The 23,254-nt window shown below is 33.9% G+C and overlaps 1 protein-coding gene across 2 annotated transcripts in view; it reads right to left on the reverse strand.

Moving 5' to 3' along the window:
• The window catches only part of LOC129798191 (rho GTPase-activating protein conundrum), a 79,078-nt gene that overhangs the window by 51,973 nt on the left and 3,851 nt on the right, over positions 1 to 23,254 (reverse strand). Inside the window, exon 2 of one of the 2 annotated variants that reach the window (XM_055841215.1) lies at positions 2,083 to 2,130. The exons of the other annotated variant lie outside the window; for it this stretch is intronic. The gene's annotated coding sequence lies outside the window, so the exon portion shown is untranslated. The remainder of the gene's footprint in view (positions 1 to 2,082; positions 2,131 to 23,254) is intronic. 2 annotated transcript variants of the gene reach the window in all.

Raw genomic sequence — 23,254 nt, forward strand, 5'->3', positions numbered from 1 at the left:
ATGTAAATAGTTGTAGTTGGAAAACGTGATGTTTTCAAAGTACTGCAAAAATATTTAAGTGATTCCGTCTTCATAATCCATCTTTCACGAGACGTGTGACAAAAGTTATTCAAATATTGTCACTATTTTATTAAACAGGTAAGCGCAATACCGCCAAAATCATAAAGGATTTATGCCTCGAGATATTCCACTTTATTGTGTTGTCACACACGATTCTAAAGACATATTATTGATCAGTAAATGAATGCTGAAATAAAATGAAAAACACATCGTGACATTGTATTTTTCCACAATCTTTGACATCATGGGAAATTCATTTTTGGAAAAAAAGACTTGTTTTTTTTTTGGTTTGTTGAGTAATATGACGTCTTGAAAAGAAGAATCGCTTTTTTGTAAAATATTCAATCAGTACCATTGGGAGTTCTTGCGAAGGAATTTACCCAGCAAGTGAATCATCTTGCGGGGAAGACCACTCCAAGAGAAGACAATTCAATGGAAATTAGCTGAGGAAGAGATTTTTGGGTGGGGTTAGAAGGCAAATTAGATTTGGGTGGAAATTTGCTGTAATATTGAAACTTTGTAAAATTGTTTTATGGGCAGGGAAGATGACTTTGAGTGATGTTTCTGGTGCAAGAATGTGAATTTTACTAAGAATCTAACGATCAACGAAGAATACTTATGAAATGAGGTCCCCTATTGAATTCTTCAAGAACCTCTTTTGGATTGGTGCCCACAAGAAAAAAAAGAAACCAAAAAAACCGCATAACCGCCTTTCAATAATGAGAAAGAAAATGTGACGACATTCACATGACAAAAAGAGAATTTATTTTCTCCTCCGACTGAGAGAGCAATTTTCTGATACGAATCGGGACTCCTTCCTTAATTCTTCTTCAACAGAATTCTGAAGAGTCAGGGTGCTAGAGATGTTAGAAAAAAACGCATAATATTGTATGTGGACTGAAATACTAGCGTTCAATCCACTCATGAGAACCCGTAAAAAGCAGCAGAGCGCAACACTTTGTCTTACACACTCATTACCTGGCGATGGTAGAGGCAAAGATGGATGGAAGTTAGAACAGGTGGAGGCGAAGAGATGCGAAGGTTGATGTTGGAAGCTGGATAGCATTGGGAGGTTGAAATAGGCGCTCCACATGATACCCAAGATCTCGTTTCTCTGCCTCTTAAGAACAATCATTCTAATTCTCTTTCTATCTTCTGTGTTCATTTCATTTTATCTCTTTGAGAACAAGAAAAAAAAATAAATAGAGATTCTCTGGCAAACATATTACATTTAACTCCTCCACTTGAACTCCATTGCTCTTTCTTGCACCGTTTATATTAATGATCGCGCGATACAGACGGAGGAATTGACGAGATGAGAGAAAAAGAGTTTTTACAAAATAAAACGTAATTAATCTAATAATTTCAGACTCAATTAATTCATACGGAAAGTGCATAAACTCAGAGAAAATTCCCGCAAGAGCCAATCCGCTAAATACTGTTGCTGATTTCGAAAGTAAAACTTTTCACTAAAATATTCTACACTGCGTCATAATGCTAAATTATTGCTATGAATTGCTAATGCAGCCAGAATGTCTTTTCCATTTTTCGTAGCAATCAATTATCATCTTTCGATATGTCGTACCCACTTGATATCACAATATAAGCCCAATGACTCTGTCGTATCTCATGAATTTCGTCTTCCATGGGGCAGACAATTGGCCAACATTTGGACCCAGTCACATGGAACGCGCATTATTAGTTATAATTTCGTAGGATTGGGTTACGAGGTGTTACAAAAAAAGTAAATAAAAAAAACACATTTCTTCAATTGAACTCAATCAAAAGACTTACTTTCATTTCTTTTTTTTAGGTTTTATGAACAAGAAAAATTACGTTTCTCTAATAAAAATTTTTATATTTTTTGTGAAAGGAGTAATATAAAATTGAAATGTAGGTCACAAAGGAAGTTGTATTAAAATATAATTTCTAACATGTTAGAAGTTCTATAACACTTTTTTGGATTATTTTAAGCTAGTAATCTTACTTAGAACCTAATATAAAACCGAAAGTTAGACTTACTAATTGATAGTCCATGAACTTCACTACGAAAGCAACCATGACAATGTCCTGAAACAAAGAAAGTGAAGCTATTTATTAAGTTCTAAGTTGTGATAAGATATTGTTGAACATCTTATTTTAATGTGTTCAGAATGTTAAAATTACAAAAACCTGAAATAGCATAACCTTTCTCGAGAACCGTAAATTCGATCCTAACCTTCATGCGACCATCGCCATCTTAACATTAATTTCTATGTCCATAACAAACCAAGTCCAACTGTGTTATCACACTTGCACATTAAAATTTTAATATGATCCACATTAATTGTCGCTAGTGTGATTCCAAATGTGTAACTTATGTGTTTGAATCATTTTATATTCAAAATTTGATCTATTTGTTGATAAAAAGGTAGACTTGGCCCGCAAAATTTGATATAATTTGATTTATAGCATTAATGCGAAAAATTAATGCGATTTTCTCTTTAATTTTTTAATGTGAAAAATATTTATGCTTTAGGTAAATTTAAACTTACTTTTGCAGACCAAGTCCACTTCTTTATCAATAAATAGAAAAACCCCAAATATTAAGTGACTCAAAGACACAAATAACATATTTGGACGTTCACAAGCGACAATTAATGTGAATCACATTAAAATTTTAATGTGAAAGTGTGATAACGCCGTAAGGGACCTTTTCCAGTCGTGTTAGGAAAATCTTAATTTCTTTACTTCATTATTATTATAATTTATAAAATTTGCTTAACATAAATTTGTTATAATGATAAAAACATTATAATAAGAAACTTAAAAGTATTAGCTGCCTTGAAGTCAATCAAAAATTTTAGGTAACATAGGTCTTTAATAGATATTTCCAATCAGCGTTGAATGTAGAAAAATAACATTATTTAAATAAACTAATATAGCCTATAGTAGGGGCGCTATACCTTCCAGGACCGCTGCATCTACCCTTCCATTTGGATTCATTACGCATCCCCCATTAACAGTCCACTTCTCAAGAGCAAGATGAATCAAGCCAGCCCGTTTTCTGGGCAAAGCCATTAAAAGGGGACGGCTTCATCCTTACTAAAACTTTATCAGAGAGTACCACTTTATCCTAGACCACTCGTCCGATGTAACATACACTAATAAACTCTGGCACAATATTTCACAAACGAATCAAATTCAGAATTTTGCCTTGAAGCGCTTTAGGATCGGACCTAAACATCTTCCAGAAGTGGTGGAGGATCTACAAGCGTGGGCTGCTAAATTGGATGACATGAACCGAGGACCCCAATAAGGATAAACGATTGAAAATGATGATGATGTTAACAATATTTGACAAATAAACTTTTTTCTCACTCCAGATATTTATAAAAATTTAATTCAAACTCCGGACCTTCGAATTACAGAATAAACACCTTACGTATCCTACAACTGATACAATCCATTGAGACCCATGTGAAGCAAGCAAATTAAAGATATCAAAAATTCTTTATTGGTTATCAGGAGAATTTATTTTGAATTCAGATCTTACGGTGTTCGTCAGCGACAGCTTCTTTTTCTGAAATTCTCTCCAAATCTTTCCTAAACTTGGGAAGGTCCGTACCAAGGGTCAAAAGCTCTGGAGAAAATTTGAGTTCTTTTATTTGATAAACATCTGAAGATGAAGAACGTCGGAAGATCTGAATTCAAGTTAGGGTTATGGCCTGAACATACTTATGGTCTTCTCGTACAAATCTTCATTTTTTAAAGTAAAATGATTTCAAAGAACCAGTAAATTAAGAATAGGGTATTAGAGGTACAAGTTGGACAGTGGTACAAGTTGGACGGACATGGTACAATTTGGACAGGGCTTTTTGTCTTGATAAATTTAGTACTTCATTTTTATTTGTATATTTTTCAAGTTTTAGTTTTATAAGTTGGTTCCTTGTGCTTAAACACAAATTTTGTACTGTATTAATCAAGAAAAAAGCCATGTCCAACTTGTACCGGCGAATTGTCCAACTTGTAACACTAATTCCAAATTATATCACTTTACCCTATTTGTTGTTTGAGAATAGCTCATCACGATTTTGTGGTTTTCGAAATCATTTTTTGAAAATAATTTCGATGAAGCCATAAGTATAAACAGACTATAAGTTATACAGCTACCCTATTAAAAAGTTTCATTCAATGACTCAATCATATGTCCTAATAAAGGAAATACGGGGGAAGATGCATTTTCATCTCAAGTTTTGTATTACTGTCTACGTAAGGCGTTATAGGCCAACATTCGTAAAGTCTGCTTGTATGACTCTTTATCCTTGTTGTAAACTCTTTAAAAGTATATTAGAAAAAAACTTTTAAAAGAAGTCATCAAGATAACCAGTGAAGAATAACTTTTTCATCGTTTTATTCATGCGAAGGTCGGACACAACGCTAAGATGGCAATGGAAGCCTACGTTAGTGATACGAACTTCATATCTAAGGCTTCGTCATATGGCTTAACTGTTCTAATTCCTTAAGTAATAAGATATTTTGAATTAATTTAACTTAAGATTGGATTTTCAATGACAAATGACCTTAAATTCTGAAAAATCAATCAAATTGGTTGCAATTTAGAATTTTGAGGCCTTCAGGAACTGTCCTAAACTTCTAGTCTGAAGACCGTTTACAAAGAAAAGGTTCACCCATGAACCTTACAAAGGGGTGGGATTATACTGATCCTCTCGAAAAGTTTAAAAAGTATCTTTTTTTTTCAAAATGAACCATTCTAGGTTCAAAAATAATCATGGATTATTTTTTAAACCATTCTGAAAATAAAATATGATCCACTCTTCCAAAAACTTCAAATACTTTTTACTCTTTTTCGAGAGTATTGTTCGGAACCCTTTAGATAATCTATCGTCTTTGTTTCCTCTAAAATTATTTTTAATACATTTCAAAGTGAATATAAACATGGACATAGCTTTGAGTAATATTTCAGCCACACTTATTATCGTAGTTTCTTCCCCTTCTGGAACTCTTCTAAGGCCTTTTCCATATAATTTTGTTCAAAGAAGAAAAATTTTATTGTTTTATGCATTGTATAACCTCTAGAAAAAAAAACAACAAGAAAATTGTGGAATTTTGAAAAACAAGAGTAGTGGCCGAAATTGCAAGCTGGTCGAAATTTGGTACAGTTCCTCTACTATTGTAAAAAATAGAATTAGATGAAGATATATTCAGTTGAAAGTCTTGTTTCTATAAGATAGTAATTTTGTTTCTTGGGTATAAGAAGCATCTTTACTACATTATTGTATTCCAGGGATTTTGTTAGACCACAATGCCTTGTGTTTGAACATCGTTAACCAGAAAACCGGACATTCCAAACCACGAAATTGCATCACCGGCATATTTTTATGGATATTGACAAACAATCTTCGAAAAAACAAGTATATTGGTTTATTAGTTTATTGATCTTCATTCATAATAAACTATCTGTATCGTGTCACCAGAGACTTTCTCCGGAAGACCAGCGGTGTCACAGGAAAAGGTAATTGTCCTCCCTGTTCACGTCTATCTCTTTTCACTTCCACTTGGTGTGGCGGCTTTAGTGGAAAATCCAGATAAAATAGTTTCATTTCAATCTCAATAAAATATGCTCAAATCAACTCTCGCCTCACCTCAAAACTCCCTCATAGGTGGTATAATATTGAAATATGTATCTAATTTTTTTCCAACGACACTCTCAATCCCTCCGAGGTTGGAATCAGAAGAAAAAAGCAACAGTGGTGAAAACGAGTTTTGCCAATAAGATCATGCATCTCCCATATAGTATATGCCTTGGGAGATTATCTCCAACTGTGTGTGATGTTAATTCAGAGAAAAGACTTGAGATAAAAGGTGGATTAAAATGCGTTGGATGTTTCGCAATCATTTTGCGGCGCAACTGGGAAAGGAGGAACAAAATGCAAAAGACATACAAGATCTGCGAACCGAACAAAAAATATTCTTCGAAGTTGTCGCGATGATAAAATTTGCCCAAAAGGCCAATGAGACAGGTTCATCGAAAATAAAATCCGCACTTGAGCACTCCAGAGATAAAGTAAGATGAAATAATATGCACGATTGAATGAATGCGGTATAGGCAAAAGATGAGGTAATGCACACCGAATCTTTCTTGCATAACATCCAATTGAATCCATTGAGCAGTACCGACGTTTTTGCCGCATGTTCTTTGAGATGGTGCCCTCATGATGTGCCAAATGACTGAGAAAATTGACTTCTCTGCACACTCCTGGGTACATTGGGGTAATTATTGGGTCGCTGGACGAAGGCACACGATCAAACCAGAGTTGCCCAGTGCTTTTGCATAAGCTTTTTTGCTCCTCCTCATCAATGAGAATCCTCCGAGTGGAATGATTGAGACGTTGACGTGTGAAGGTTCTTCGTAACGTTTCATACCTTCTTACATACACCGAGGAGAATAATGATAATTACCCAATCGGATAGAAAAATCTACTTAACAACTAGGGGTAGGCTTTTCGACTTAGCACGTACACTTCCTTAACTGAATCTGACCTAATTTTTATCAGAAAATTTGTGACTTAGGGTAAGTGTGTCAAATTCCGGCCAGCTTGCAATTTCGACCACCTTTTTTGTACCTCGAATTTCCATAAACTTTTAGATTTTACGTACTCTAGAGATCATACAATGCAAAAGAATAACAAAAAATGTAACTTCGACAAACGAGATGACGTGAAAAAGATATTGGAAGAATTCCCGAAGGGCAAGGAACTATGAGAATGAAGGTGGCCGAAATAGGGCACCAAAGCTATGTCTATATTTTTATTCATTTTAAAATGTATTAAGAATGATTTTAGAGTAAATAAAGACGGTAAACTCTATACAAGGTTTCAAGAAACACTCTTTAAGAAGAAAGAATAAAAAAAAATCAATTTGAATTTAAAATATTACATTTCAAACTTTAGACTTTGACGCGTGCATGCAACTATGCCGAAATTTGGCATACTTACTCTAAGACTAGCTATTAAAATATACCAAAAATAAGTCAGACTCGTTAAAAAAATATAGGGAAAATATGAAGTGTTCGAAGCCAGAGTGTGTGCAAAGCCTGAAAGCCTTCCCCTACTTTATTCCCATTCGCAAAAAAATCCCACTTGGAGTAAGTTCTGATTTAGGTTATTCTACTCTAATTAAATTTCAAAATTTAATTTAAGGGACTTGTACCAAATTCCGGACAGCTTACTATTTCGGCCACTTCTTTAGTTCTTCAAATTTCCATGAATTTTTAGATTTTTCATATTCTGGAGATTAGACAATGCAAAAAAACAAAGACTTCAGAAAAATTCCGGAAAGGCAAAGAACTATGAGAAACAAGGTAGCCGAAATGTTATCGAAAGTTTGACATCGCTTCGATTTTGATAATATTTTTCTTCATTCGCTTGCCAGATTAGAATTCTGCATGGTAATTCCATTCTTATACAGTTGCACTATATAAATAAATGTTTTTTTTAAGATTTAATGTAAAGAATTTAAATTCACTGACCGTTAAGACGCCTGTTTTACAGCGTCCCTCCACGCCCTCTATTAAATATTTATTTTTTTCGCAATAATCATCCATTAATTTGTAAGGAACAGATTCTCATATATGAATATTCTTTCTCTAGTACTTTTAGTACATTGCTCTAATAATAAAAGTAAATAGAACACATAAATTGTAGAAATAACTACCACGATTTTTCTCAGTGTACCCTCCCAATAATCATGCCTCCGGCTCTACCAGCATTTGCAAGAGGTATATTCTTCATGCCACTGGACACTTTCCCTCCGAACTTCTTTGCACAATCCTATGGATTTCCAACATCTTCCTAATTAGACGTGTGCCGTCAATTTTGTGCAATACACACCTTCAGAGACTTTTCGCAATTGAGACACTCTTTAATATCTTTAAACAGCAAAAACACCATGTACCGCATCGACAAAAATAAAGCAATAAGAATATTAAAAAACTATCTTGACCTCAAATCACCTTGTTTTCATGGAATCAAGTGAATTGCAGAGATATTTTTATCATGGTTCAACAAATTCCGCGAATTATCCATTCGAAAGGGAAAAAGCATGATCTTTAACCTTCGTGATGACCCGAAAACTGCTTTCATTGCTCTCATGTCCAATTAAAAAACAATTATTGCAATGTTAGCAATTGAGAAATTATTATGTTTAAATTTTCGACAACTTGGCACTATTTGTAGGACTTTTTCCACTCTCTTTGGCATCATTTATGAGTTTTTGCAATTTAGAAGACCTTCCCTCTTTACTTTATCCACCTCACTAATATATTTCCCAGTAACATCTTCTCCTCCTATTCAATGACTCACATGGTGCATCTTCACATTGTTGGGATGATCTTTTCTTTCATTTTTGCACACAACATAACTTTGCATATTTTTCCGTATGTCGTGGAAACGCATCGTGTAACGCTCCACTTAAACAATTCTCAGTATGTAAGCAGTAAAGTGTTGTGATACAGATTCCCCTTAAAAATAGTTGAACACTGTTTTTAAAAGTTACTGAGAGTTCAGTTTTGTTACTGAAGGGCTATGCACAATTACTGAAAACCAAAAACTTAGAGAAAAAATTAATTTATGGCTCCGGCATACCTTTTAGATCAGGAAAATTTCATCAAATCAAAATTCGCATCCTTTTCTATCTCACACGCTTTGCATATGTCTATTTCATTCTTCCGCACCCCAAATTCGTCTGAGCTAAATTAAATTTGAAGTGATGTTTAAAAGAAGAAGAGTGCGAAATAATGAGATAGACATATTCAAAGCGTATAAGAAAGAAAGGAATTCGAATTTTGACTTCATGAAATTTCCCTGACCTAAAAGATGTGCCGAAGCCATTGTTATCAAAATTTTAGTACAACATTTGCAATACGTAATAAAACTAATTTCAAATACGGTTATGAAAACGAAAAAGAGTAAATTATAATAAGTTTAATTTAATGATCCTCAATTTTTACAATTGGATCATTTAAGATGAGATAGATCTTTTGAAGAAACGATCTTGTTTTAACTTCATTTTCAGTAACGTAAGTAAACTTAGATAAGTTTAATCTTAATAAATCTTACCTAAAGATAGAGAAAGGGACAGATAATCCTAACCGGCTTATGTAGGTGAGATTCTTAACGTGAGCTAACTCGGAGTGCATGCAAATTCGATTTGGAGCTGAAGTTGGGAGACGCCATTCAGTTATCTTGAATCAAATTCGTGAAATTATACAAATTTTGTATTTAAACCAAAATATCAAGGATTTGGATGAACTGGCACAAAAGTAATATATGGGTGAAATGTAGACCAGAATGTTCTCTATAATTTTCCCATAGAACATGATCTCATCGATTACTCAGAAGCCAAGATAAGCGAGGTTTTTTGTTTCTTAACTCGTTTTTTCATCCAGAGTGCCCCAAGTAGTCATTTGTTGAACTTCAACTATATCAAAGAATTGTTGTATTTTGCGGGACTTTCCATTTAAAACCCTATTTTAAGTGTCTTGGTGGAGTAGAGGCAGTCAAATTGGCATCTGAGTGATTTCAAAGCGTTATTATTGGAAAAATCAATTTTTTCACACTTAAACGGCAAAATCGGAGTGATAGCGTAGTCTGATCGAAAAATGATGTATGGACGAAATGTAGAGACAAATGTGCTCTACAATTATGTTGAAGTAATCATCAAAATCGGTTCAGCGACAGTCGAGATAATTGAGGTTATGTGATATTGAAATTGGTTTTTCGACTGTGGCGCCCCTGGTGTTGGTCCCACGAAGTTCAAATATTCTAGAAAGTTGTAGCATTTGGTGAGATCTTTCGTTTAAGCCCTCATTCATCAAAATCGGTCACATAGAACCGGAGATATGATTTTTTGAATTTCGTGAACTTTGACCCCTCATATCTCCGGTTCTATTGAAACCACAGCGCACATACGCACCATTTTGGAAACGTCCTAGACTGGACTACAACATACTAAAATTTCATTAACTTGCACAATGCCGTTTTTGAGAAAAGTGACTTTGAATTTCGATGAATTTTGACGCTATCACAGCGCCACCTGTGGTGACTTTTTGAACTTCCATCTGAAAGTGCTCATCGAGACGAAACCAAAAAGGTAAAATTTAGGTCGCTATGTTAGTTAGAACCGGAGATAGAGGCCGGTCAATGTTCGAACTTTGACCCCTTATAGCTCGGGTCAGGGGTTTTAGATCGACTTAAGGTTTTTTTTGTTTGATAGGTATAATCAACGGCTACAACATACTAAATTTTCAGCCCGATGCACAATGGAATTTTTGAGTTATTCAACTTACAAGATTTAAAAATTTTCTTTTTAAAAATAGCGCCCCTAGCGGTGGTTTTATGAATTTGCGATGTTAGAAGGGGAAGTGGCATTTCACGAGAGCTTTCCAGAAAGCCCTCACTTTTTAAATTCTGACAATTAGAACAGGAGTTATGGCCATTTTAAGAATTTTTTTTTGGACCCTTATAGCTCGGGTCAGGGGGGTCGGGGGATCTTAAGTTTGGTATTGATGGAAAGCTCTAAGGCCCAGCTATAACATACTAAAATTTGAGCCCGCTCGATGCCATAGGGGCGGAGCTATTGAGAAAACAAAAAAAGGGGGGTCTTCAAAATGGCGGAAGGAGGGGTGGGGGGTGGGGGGCCTATGCACCAAGTTGCAATTTTCACCCGATATATAACCTTTGCCGAAAACCGCAAGTCGATATCTTTTTTAGTTTAGGAGCTATTAAGCTCCAAAGAGCGGCCGGCCGGCCGGGAACGTAAAATAGCCACATATATATTCGTGATCAGGAAGTGCTGAAACACATTTTGGCCAAGTTTGAGGTCGATCGGACGACATGAAATTTTGTTAGGATTATAGTAGGTGAGATTGTTAAGAATCTCACCTAATAGTAGCCGTACTCACTATGGCGCTGTTATCTTGTAATATCGTTATCTCGTTATCTCGTTATGTTCTCGTAATGTATTAGGTGAGATTCTTAACAATCTCACCTACTATAATCCTAACAAAATTTCATGTCGTCCGATCGACCTCAAACTTGGCCAAAATGTGTTTCAGCACTTCCTGATCACGAATATATATGTGGCTATTTTACGTTCCCGGCCGGCCGGCCGCTCTTTGGAGCTTAATAGCTCCTAAACTAAAAAAGATATCGACTTGCGGTTTTCGGCAAAGGTTATATATCGGGTGAAAATTGCAACTTGGTGCATAGACCCCCCACCCCCCACCCCTCCTTCCGCCATTTTGAAGACCCCCCTTTTTTTGTTTTCTCAATAGCTCAGCCCCTATTGCATCGAGCGGGCTCAAATTTTAGTATGTTATAGCTGGGCCTTAGGGCTTTCCATCAATACCAAACTTAAGGTCCCCCGACCTCCCTGACCCGAGCTATAAGGGTCCAAAAAAAATTTCTTAAAATGGCCATAACTCCGGTTATAATTGTCAGAATTTAAAAAGTGAGGGCTTTTTGGAAAGCTCTCGTGAAATTCCACTTCCCCTTCTAACATCGCAAGTTCATAAAACCACCGCTAGGGGCGCTATTATTAAAAAGAAAATTTTTAAATCTTGTAAGTTAAATAACTCAAAAATTCCATTGTGCATCGGGCTGAAATTTTAGTATGTTGTAGCCGTTGATTATACCTATCAAACAAAAAAAACCTTAAGTCGATCCATAACCCCTGACCCGAGCTATAAGGGGTCAAATTTCGAACATTGACCGGCCTCTATCTCCGGTTCTAATTAACATATCGACATAAATTTTACCTTTTTGGTTTCGTCTCGATGAGCACTTTCAGATGGAAGTTCAAAAAGTCACCACAGGTGGCGCTGTGATAGCGTCAAAATTCATCGAAATTCAAAGTCACTTTTCTCAAAAACGGCATTGTGCAAGTTAATGAAATTTTAGTATGTTGTAGTCCAGTCTAGGACGTTTCCAAAATGGTGCAAATGCGCGCTGTGGTTAAAACAGAACCGGAGATATGAGGGGTCAAAGTTCACAAAATTCAAAAAATCATATCTCCGGTTCTATGTGACCGATTTTGATGAATGAGGGCTTAAACGAAAGATCTCACCAAATGCTACAACTTTCTAGAATATTTGAACTTCGTGGGACCAACACCAGGGGCGCCACAGTCGAAAAACCAATTTCAATATCACATAACCTCAATTATCTCGACTGTCGCTGAACCGATTTTGATGATTACTTCGACATAATTGTAGAGCACATTTGTCTCTACATTTCGTCCATACATCATTTTCCACTCAGACTACGCTATCACTCCGATTTTGCCGTTTAAGTGTGAAAAAATTGATTTTTCCCATAATAACGCTTTGAAATCACTCAGATGCCAATTTGACTGCCTCTACTCCACCAAGACACTTAAAATAGGGTTTTAAATGAAGAGTCTCACAAAATACAACAATTCTTTGATATAGTTGAAGTTCAACAAATGACTACTTGGGGCACTCTGGATGAAAAAACAAGTTAAGAAACAAAAAACCTCGATTATCTTGGCTTCTGAGTAATCGATGAGATCATGTTCTATAGAAAAATTATAGAGTACATTCTGGTCTACATTTCACCCATATATCACTTTTGTGCCAGTTCATCCAAATCCTTGATATTTTGGTTTAAATACAAAATTTGCATAATTTCACGAATTTGATTCAAGATAACTGAATGGCGACTCACAATTTCAGCTCTAAATCGAATTTGCATGCACTACGAGTTAGCTCACGTTAAGAATCTCACCTACATAAGCCGGTTAGGATTATCTGTCCCTTTTATAATTGAAAAATTATAACAAGACAACAGATTACGGAGATTACGAGATAACAACGCCATAGTAGCCGTACTCACTATGGCGTTGTTATCTCGTAATCTCCGTAATCTGTTATCTTGTTATAATTTTTCATTTATAAAATACATTACGAGAACATAACGAGATAACGATATTACAAGATAACAGCGCCATAGTGAGTACGGCTAGTGAGTACGGCTAGTGTAACGTTTCTTTTCACTTGTGAAAGATATTTAACAGCAACGAAAATCGATTTATAATCCCTCCGGCACACCTTTAAGATCGGTAAAATTTCATTAAATCAAAATTCGCGTCCCTTTCTTTCTCAAGAGATTTGCATAAGTCTAACCAACTCTATCGGACTCACAATCAAACGGAACTACAGTAGACTCTTCGATATCCGGCTGACTGGGGGACAAAATGACATTTAGGTTTTTTGAATGATCAACGGTTTTTCTATTTTGTGCAGTGTGAATTTATTTTCTGTCTGACAAAGAACAAGAGAATTTTCTTCATGGTGTGCTTATGTTTCATTTTTTATCACAATTATGTATTAAAAACTTCGATACAATGTTAATAATACTTTAATTCACTCTGGACAAACTTCATGTTTAGTGAAAATAATTTTGAATATATCAACCGCCAGTGTTTGGCAGCTGTCACCCGGATATCGAAGTGCTGGATATCGAAGAGTCTACTGTATATTTGATTTCATGTGATTTTGAAAGGAAGAAGAAGAGTGGGAAAGCTTAGGATAGACATATGCAAAACTCTAAAAAAAGTGAATATTGACTTTATTAAATTTTCCTGACCTAAAAGAAAGGTGTACTGAAGCCATAAGAAAACAAATTGACTATTTCAAATAAAATATATTCTTACGACTCTGTATTAAAAAACGTTGTTCTAAAACCATGTGAAAAAATTAAATTTGGTTAAAAATTACTCCGGAACAAAATGCCTTTTTAATTCAGAAAAATTTCATGAAATCAAAATTCACATCTCTTTTTCTCAAAGGTTTTACATTTGTCTATCCAACTCTTTCGCACTAAAAATTAGATAGAAGTAAATTAAATTTATTGTAATGTTCAAAAGAAGAAGAAAAGTGCGAAAGAGTGGAATAGACATATACAAAATATTTGAAAGGGAAAGACAAGTGAATTTTGATTTCATAAAATTTTCCTTATCTGAAAGGTGTTCTGGAGACAAAATTTATTTATTTTTTTACTAAATTTCAATTTTTAAAAATCAATTAAATTCTCTTTAATATTTTTAGCAAAGAGAAAGTAAAATTTTCTTCATACTCCTTGCAACTGTTTTTGATATTATTTATATGCATATAATAAAATTGTTTTTGTACTAATTTAGATTTTGTACTAGACAAACTTAATGTCCTACTGAAGAGTTACTTTTTGATAAAAGTGGAGGGGGTCTCTACTATCAGTAGACCAATATCTCCAACCGTTTGAATTGTAATTTATTAAAGAAATTAAAAAATTGTTGATAATATAAAAAAAAACATTTATAAACCGAATAAAATCAAATGCCTTACAATTTTCAGTGCAGAACTGTAAGCAAAAGAGCGAGAAAAGATAAGATGAAAAAAAAATAAGTCATAATTCAGCAGGTTGCATGAAAAAGAGCAAAAACATCAACTTGAGAAGTAAATAAATAATAAAAGTGTTAAGCATAGAAAATGATTAGTTTGTCAAAGTGGGAAATAACTCCTTCATCTGCAAGAAACATGACGTGTTTTTTGCGATCCACTAGAGAAATCGAGTATAATGGTATCATATATTTCCTCAATTTGGATCAACTTCTTCAGCACTCTATCAGCATAAAAGGCACAAACATTGGGCTATCGGGTGTCTTAAATAGCGCAGAAGAATTTGTCCGTTTAGCGATAGATAGAGTCGTGCAACTAAAGTCGTCGCATTAGAAGACATTAATGTATCCCTTGGTGAATAATATAATTTGCATTACATAAGAATAACATTAGAATCATGAGATAAATTCCCTGTTCTTTACAATTTCCTGGATTTTTCAACTACATAATGTCACTGCTGTAATGGGATGTCTTTGAGATGATCAAGGGAATACGGATAGCTAAGCAGCTATAAATTCACCCATCCCAGAGTGACAAATGCAACTAAAAAGAGGGTCGAAAGAGCCACTGGGTAGAGGTGAATTCCACAGAATTTCTCAGTCAATAAACACAATGCATCTAATACAGGAAACACCAGAGCCAAGCGTGTAAGTTATAAAGAAATAAGGTGAGCATGGCCATAGAAAAAAAGAATAAGATGGTTTAAAAGGGCTGCTCGCCGAGGATTTCACAAACAATGAACTTTGCCTACCACCTGCTATGTATGCGCCACAATCTCCTAAACAATTACCAACAAAGAGCAAATTTATTGCTATTAAATCCATACATTGCATTCATAAATTGCAGCTTCTATGTTCAAAATTACAAGTTACTTTCAACTGGTTCACAATGATGAATTTCATATGTCGGCATTCCAAGCTATTTCCTATAGCACTCACAGTGTCCCCTCTTAAGTACGCGGAGAAAGAACAGCGAAGGCCAAGAATGTGAACTAGAGAAAGAACTTTTCTTTTGATTTGTTGTCTTCTAGAATCACTTAAGTCGAACACTTTGGAATGAACTCTCTGACAATACCTTCCATATTTTTGCTTGTAATGTTGCTTACAAATAAGCCTTTTTGCACCCTATCAACCTAGAGACCGCTAACGGTTACCATTATAGGGTCGGCAATTAGCTGAGATTCCAATAAGAGGTTTTTCAGGTATTGAGATCAAATCAGAAATGTTTTATAGAGAAAACCAACTGAAAGGAATCATCTCTGCAAGATCGTCATTGTGAACATTGTGAAACATCATTGTGTTATTGCAGCATACAGGTTTTGTGTAATTTTCTCACAGATGGCGCTTTCATCTCTCAATCTTGAATACAGCAAATATTCAGAATTAAGATCTTTGGTTTAAAAAAATACCCTTGAAGAAGTTTACTATTTTGCAAGTTTACTTTCAAAACTATCTGCTAATGGCTCCGGCGCACCTTTTAGATCAGGAAAATTTCATGAAATCGAAATTCGAAACCCTTTCTTTCTCGCATGTATTGCATATGACTATCTCATTCTTTCGCATATCAAATTCGATTGAGCCAAATTGAATTTGGAGTGCGAGAGAATGAAATAGACATATTCAAAACACGTGAGAAAGAAAGGGACTCCGAATTTCGGCGAGATTTCATAAGATCAAAATTCACATCTATTTCTTTCTTAAAAGCTCTGCATATGTCTATCCTACTCTTCCACACTCTTCTTGTTTTTTAAACATCACACTAAATTAAATTTAGCTCACTACAGTTTTGAGGCCGAAAGAGTGAGATAGACCTATACCTTTAGAGAAAGAAAGAGAAGTGATTTTTGATTTCATGAAATTATATCGAGCTAAAAGGAGTGTCGAAGACATTACTATCCAATTTTTCTTGTGTTCTTAGTGAAATGAAATTTGGGATTCCGGACAACGCAGAATTCCGGATAAATCTGTTAAGAAATATAAATAAGATGCGTTTACAGAATTTCTGAAGATTATTTAATTGATTGTTTATCCAATTCAAGGAGTATTTGAACTCAAAATTGGTTTGTCCGAAATTCTAATGTTGCTTCTAATCCATCCGGCCCGCCTTTTAAATCAGGATCCCTTTCTTTTTTAAATGTTTTGTATATATCTATCTCAGTCTTTCACAATCTTTTTCTTCTTCTTTTGAACATCACAACAAATTGGATTTACTTTAATCTAATTTTTAGTGCGAAAGATTGAGAACTGGAAAATGGATTGAACTAAATTGAATGTGTTGTGATGTTCAATAGCGGAAGAAGAGTCCAAAAGAGCGCAATAAACATAATTGAGTAAGAAAATGATGTGAATTTCGATTTCATGATATTTTCCTTATCTAAAAGATGTACCGAAACCATAAAACTTGAAAATTTTAAGCATTTACACCAGGAGGTGTGCAAAAAACCGTTGAAACCGAATTAACGTCAAAATAAGTTTGTTCTAGTAGCGTTTTGACCATTGACGTACACTCAACTCTTCGTTATCCGGGTGACAGCTGCCAAATACTGGCGGTTGATATATTCAAAATTATTTTCACTAAATATGAAGTTTGTCCAGAGTGAATTAAAGTATTATTAACATTGTATCGAAGTTTTTAATACATAATTGTGATAAAAAATGAAACATAAGCACGCCATGAAGAAAAATCTCTTTTTCTTTGTCAGACAGAAAATAAATTCACACTGCACAAAATAGAAAAAACGTTGATCATTCAAAAAACCTAAATGTCATTTTGTCCCCCAGTCAGCCGGATAACGAAGAGTCTACTGTACATGTTTTATTTGACGTTTATTCGGTTTCAACGGTTCTTGCACGCCTCTGATTTACACTATTCAAGTAGCAATGCACTCGTACTAAGTAGGGTAACGTGTGGTATTTCGGGACACTGTTTAGCACTTTTAAGTTTCAAATAGCTTAAGGACTTCTTAAATAATTTTTTTTGTTGCTACAAATATTTATGTTCCTTATGCTATCCAGAATAAGATTTTTATCGAAAAATGTTGAAAAATGTATCATTTTTTATACAAAATAACAAAAAATGTAAGAAAGTGAGAGTGGTATATTTCGGAACAGTTGGGTATTTCGGGACAGACAAAAGTCGCTATTATGCAAATAAATTTCAGCGAACCTGATTATTTATCTTTAAGTAGAAGTTCTAATCTTCATTCTTTCATAGTAATGTTGTTTAAATTTCACTTTTAAAGTGACTTAAATCGAAAAAAACTAAGCACTGTTTGTGTTAATATCTGCAAAATTGACCACACTGAAGGTCTTATAAAAAGTGATATGTGACACTCACAATTAACACATATTTCACGCTTTGAATTAAATAAAATTGCAGAAGTTTTATGTTGATCTGATACGTAAAGAGCTTAATATTTTATATAGATATAGAACTTAAAAATAATTAGAAAAGAAATATTTATAGGATTTTTGATGTGTCTCAAAATACCCATATTATGTCCCGAAAAGCACCTTGTCCAGAAATACCACACGTTACCCTACTTATCAAATTTCAACTTTAAATCATCTCAAATTTGTATATCGAAATTCATCTTCTTTAAAGGATTTATTATAGTGTCATCCGGAATATAATAGTTCACCAAATATAGACGAACATTAACAAGAGGAAGTATCTGAAGAATACTCCTAATATTTGAATACGAAAAACCATCTTTTATCATTTCAATAAAAGCAATAGCAACAAATTTGCATAGATTGTGTGACGATTAAATATTCTCTGTTCCACTGACTAAATTACGTGTAATTAAAATAAATATGCGCAATATTTCAAGGCGATAAAGTTTAAATAATAATTTTTGTACGTCGTATCAATTATCCCAATTATTTTCATTGAAAAATATAAAACATTTTCTAGCGTAAATGTCGTAAATTAAGTATTATAAGTCACATCTATGCAAACAGCGAAAATTAAAATTCGCAATATATCTTAAATAGTTAAATATTTGAAAACATTTCAGAGTTAAATGTCGGGTATGGAACTTTTTTGTGTAAAAACTTTTTTATCGTCAAAATTTTAAGTTAAAAATAATTTCAGGAGGGTTTTTTTCACACGAAAAGGTTTGTGCGAAATCCATTATTTCTGCTGCAACGTCCTGAGCAATAATTTTCTTAGAATCAAATGTAATGTTCCTTAAAGTCACGTAGTTTAACGACGCGTGAAATACTATTGACCCTTTTAACAATTGCTCAAGAGTTTCGATATTTTGAGAACTACGTGAGAAAAAAATAAAGACTGTATCACCAACTGAACATACTGGAAATGTACTTATCACTTTCACAATAAGAAGATAAATATAGTGCTTCGCTGAAAAAATATTGAACATCTACAAATAATTCGATAGATCAGACAGATATTGAGTGAATTTCATAAAAGAATTTCATCATTTTATAGTCAACATTCAACAATACATTGGTCAACAATTGCTCTATCATTGCAATAAAACGGATCTACCGTTACTGCAGTATAAAAAGGGATAAATTCTCCGGGAAATGTGAAAGAGGAGAGTCCAGAAAGAATCTCAAAGACATTAATTTATATTATCGCTATTTTCACGGTATAAATTTCCTTCTATCCCACCCAAAAACCATTTAATATAGTCAACTTCCATTTGACATCCAATAAACCTCAATCTCTTTCCCTCTTCCACCCATCCAACGTTGCTTATAATAGCTTCCTTAACCAATACCCAAATGCTATTTTACCATCGAAGAAAGTTATGTAATTAACCGTTTTGTAATAGCAAATCGAAAGAGAATCAATTTGAATTAATGTACAGTGTCACAGACCGGAAATTGAGCTAAGTCAAGTGTTTCAAATGTGAAAAAAAGCATTTGCCTTACCAACTGCCGATTAACCATTCACAATCCATATTTGATTCTGGATTAGCGTTCGGCCTCTATTTGCAAACACAATTGTTCTTTCAATTCTACTTGTAGATAACAATGGATAGAGCCAAGCGATAGTAGATCGGGAGGAAAGTAAACCTAATCTCTTTTTGTCGGCCAAAAACAAGGTACTTGAGGGGTATCAAGGTAATCTTCTGAGTGCAATTGCATAGGAAGTAGTAGTTTCAGCAAACAAAACACAGCAAGACTAAAATCATCTAATAAAATTAGACGAAACTATGCAGAAAAATGATGTAGCCTAAAAATTTTGTAGGATAAAATACCGGACACCACAGAATTCCGGACAAACCAATGAAGAGTACAGACATCTCTCTTTTAGAATACTCTATTATTTGCATGTTTAGTAAATTATTACTAGATTAACAAAGTTTGAACTTCCAAATTGGCTTGTCTGAAATTTCATACTGTCCGGAATTCCAAATTTCGCCTTGTATCTTCATAGAACTGCTCATGTTTTTAACAACATAATCTAAAGAACCTTATTTCTAGGATTTATCAAAAATATATTCAGGAAATCTCTCAATCTAATAATCATTATAATCTAATAATAAATTAATTATTAAATTCACGTTAATTATTATTAGATCTTCATAAATTATTTTTTTTATAAATTCCAGAAATAAGGTCTGTATGTTATGTTAAAAATATGTGAAGTTCTACGACAGCAGAATATAAAATTTGGAACTTTGCACAACGAAATTTACGAAAAATATTTCGTAAAATTGTTCGTAAATGTTTGTAAATTCCTATCGAAACTTACGAAATGCTTGTAAATCGTGTAACTCCCCTAAAAAGTTCGTAAAAATTTGTACACTTTTCACAAACATTCTTTGAATTCTCTTTCATTTGTTCGCAAATGTTCGCAAATATAGCGAAAAATGTTTGCAAATTTTTGTCAATTGTTCGTAAAGTTTTGCCAGACAAATAAAAATGTGCAAACAAATGTTTGTTAAAGAACAAAAAATGCTAGTAGAGTGCTCAAGTTACGAACAATGTTTGTGAAAAATATACAAACTTTTACGATTTACGAGTTGTACGATTTACGAGAATTTCGTAAGTCCCCATTGGAAATTCGAATACATCTACGAACAATTTTACAAAATAATTTTTTCTGTGTGGGCAAATCAATTTAGAACTTCGGTATTTGATAAAAGGGAAAAACAGTTTAAAGTAGGGGGCAGTAGGGCACCTTTGAGTTGGAGCATCTTTTAAATAGGGCTTTTCCCTTATTTTTAAATGGAACTCAGCCTTATCATGATGTGATTTAGCTTCTAAATTGGTTTGAGGAACTAAATTTTATTATTAGTAAGGTTCAGTTTCATTTAACAAAAAACCCCTATTTCAAAGGTGACCAGTTCAGAGGTACCCCGCTTTCTTCTATTTGTTCATGAAATGAGGCACTCAGAGCAAAAAAAACTATAAGTCGTATGCATTTCCCTACACAGAAAAAAATATTTTGTTAAAATGTTCGTAAATGTTTGTGAATACCTATAAGAGACTTACGAAATGCTCGTGAATCGTATAGCCCACAAACAAGTTCGTAAAAGTTTGCACTTTTTTCACAAACATTTGTTCGTAAATGTTCATAAGCACACATTAAAAAAATGTTCGTAAAATTTTGTCATTTGTTCGTAAATTTTTGCCAGACAAACAAAATTTACGAACAAACGACAAAATTTAACGAACATTTTTTGTATGTTTACGAACATTTACGAACAAATGTTTGTAAAAGTACAAAAAATGCTCGTCAAGTGATCATGTTACGAACAATGTTTGTGAAAAAAGTACAAAATTTTACGAACTTGTTTGTGGGTTATACGATTCACGAGCATTTCGTAAGTCTGTCATAAGATTTCGCAAACATTTACGAACAATTTTAGAAAATATTTTTTTCTGTGTATTAAAATAGCGTTTTTTGCTCTGAGCTCCTCAAATATCCTTGTTGCCCTCAAAAGCTTTTACTTCAATCATCACAGAGCTCATCATGATATGATAGTATTCTGTGCCATTGTGTTTTCACTGCTAGATATAATTACCCAAGTAATTTTGTTCATTGTGAAACTCAAGATCAAGGAGACTAAAGAAGATTTCATTAATTTATGGTCATATATGCAATCTTCAGATGACTAATATAAATATTTGAAAACACTTTTCCTTTTTAGGATAGAGCCTAAACAATAGCATGTAACTTGAAAGAACCTTGGTACTCTGAGCACCTTGGACTCGGAGCTGGAAGTCTTGGGTGAATTCCAACCTAGATGAGGTAACATTTCCGCCTATTTTTCCTCCTCTATAATGCACTCTTTTCCTCTGCAGATGACGACTTGTGATTACTGCGTGAGGGAAGAACACCATAATTGGAGGTTTAGGGCAAAAAAGGGGTGGATGTAGAGAGAGAATTTCAATGACTTTTGCCTCAATGGCTGAAGGAGGAAATAATATTCTCAAGAAATGCGAGCAGAAAAAACTCTGCGTGCCAGGTGTATCTTATCTGTACAATAGACTCTCTTGTCTAACATTGGAATTTTACATGGTATACGAGACTCTGGGAGTATATTTCGATCATCCCCGGCCATAGTATTGCAACTCAAAATGACTTTTTTGTGAGGAGAAATCTTTGAACAGCTCATAGTTTGATGATCCTAGTAACAAATTCGCATTAGTCATACACTGAGAAAAAAGAGGGTGCGATTAACATTTTTTCCTCAGAAATTTAACACTTTTTAGGTGTAAAAATATATCAACATTTTTTAATGTTAATTTTATATCTTTTTAAGTGTAAAATTAACATGAAAAAGGGTACCTTTAACCCTTAATACACCTAAAAAGGGTAATATTTACACCGATTTTGGATCAATAACGCAAGGTAAAATTAACATCTTCGGAATGTTATTTTAACTTTTTCAGATTTCTCTCAGTATAGATGCAATTCTCATGGGTGATATCGGTAACACAGAAGCTCAGTTCAAAGCTCGTGATAAGGTATTTAATTGTTTCTTATTGAACCTGTAACTCTTTTATTACAAATTCATAATAAATTTTCGAGTGCCGGAAAGACTTCCAGAATGCCTGCAACATACAACAAATAACAAAGAAGGAGTGGCAAGATGTTCTAGGCTTTGCGAAATGCTCGAACTCGTAACACATATACTACGTAAACCTTAAAAATACCTTCGCATCATTAACCGTTTATCGGTTCTCAACCGATTTGAACAGATTCATAAATTACTCTAAATATTACCCAAAATAACTAAGGACAAATATAATTGGATTTCGGATAAAAATTAGTCATTGGTTATGAACTGGATCATTACCGGTTCACAACTGATCAAAATCAGTTGTTGGTTCAGCTTTATCGGAAATTTCAATACCTTTCCAACGAGCTCAAATATGACCGCATTCGGTTAATAAATGCACTTTTAGAGCCTTTTAAACCTTTGACCTTGAAAAGTCGTTATTGGGAATGTTTCAACGGTGTTTTCGTATATGAACTTAATGTCCTCCTGGATGATTTCTAAAACATTAATAAGTTTATTAAAAAAACAACTTTTAAAAATACGCCCTACAATTGTGGTTTTGTTTTCGAAATAGATTTTTTTTTAAATCTGTTTACAACATTTTTTAAATATACGAAGTTATAGACTTATGACCGAGTCAACTAATTTAAAAAAAAATGATATTGTATATCTATTTCCAAATCAAAGTTATCTCGTAATACAGACTGTTAAACCTTCTAAAATATTTCAACAACCAACTTAAAAATATCAAT

Source organism: Phlebotomus papatasi, chromosome 1 (assembly GCF_024763615.1).
Source record: "Phlebotomus papatasi isolate M1 chromosome 1, Ppap_2.1, whole genome shotgun sequence".
NCBI classification, from domain to species: Eukaryota; Metazoa; Arthropoda; class Insecta; order Diptera; family Psychodidae; genus Phlebotomus; species Phlebotomus papatasi.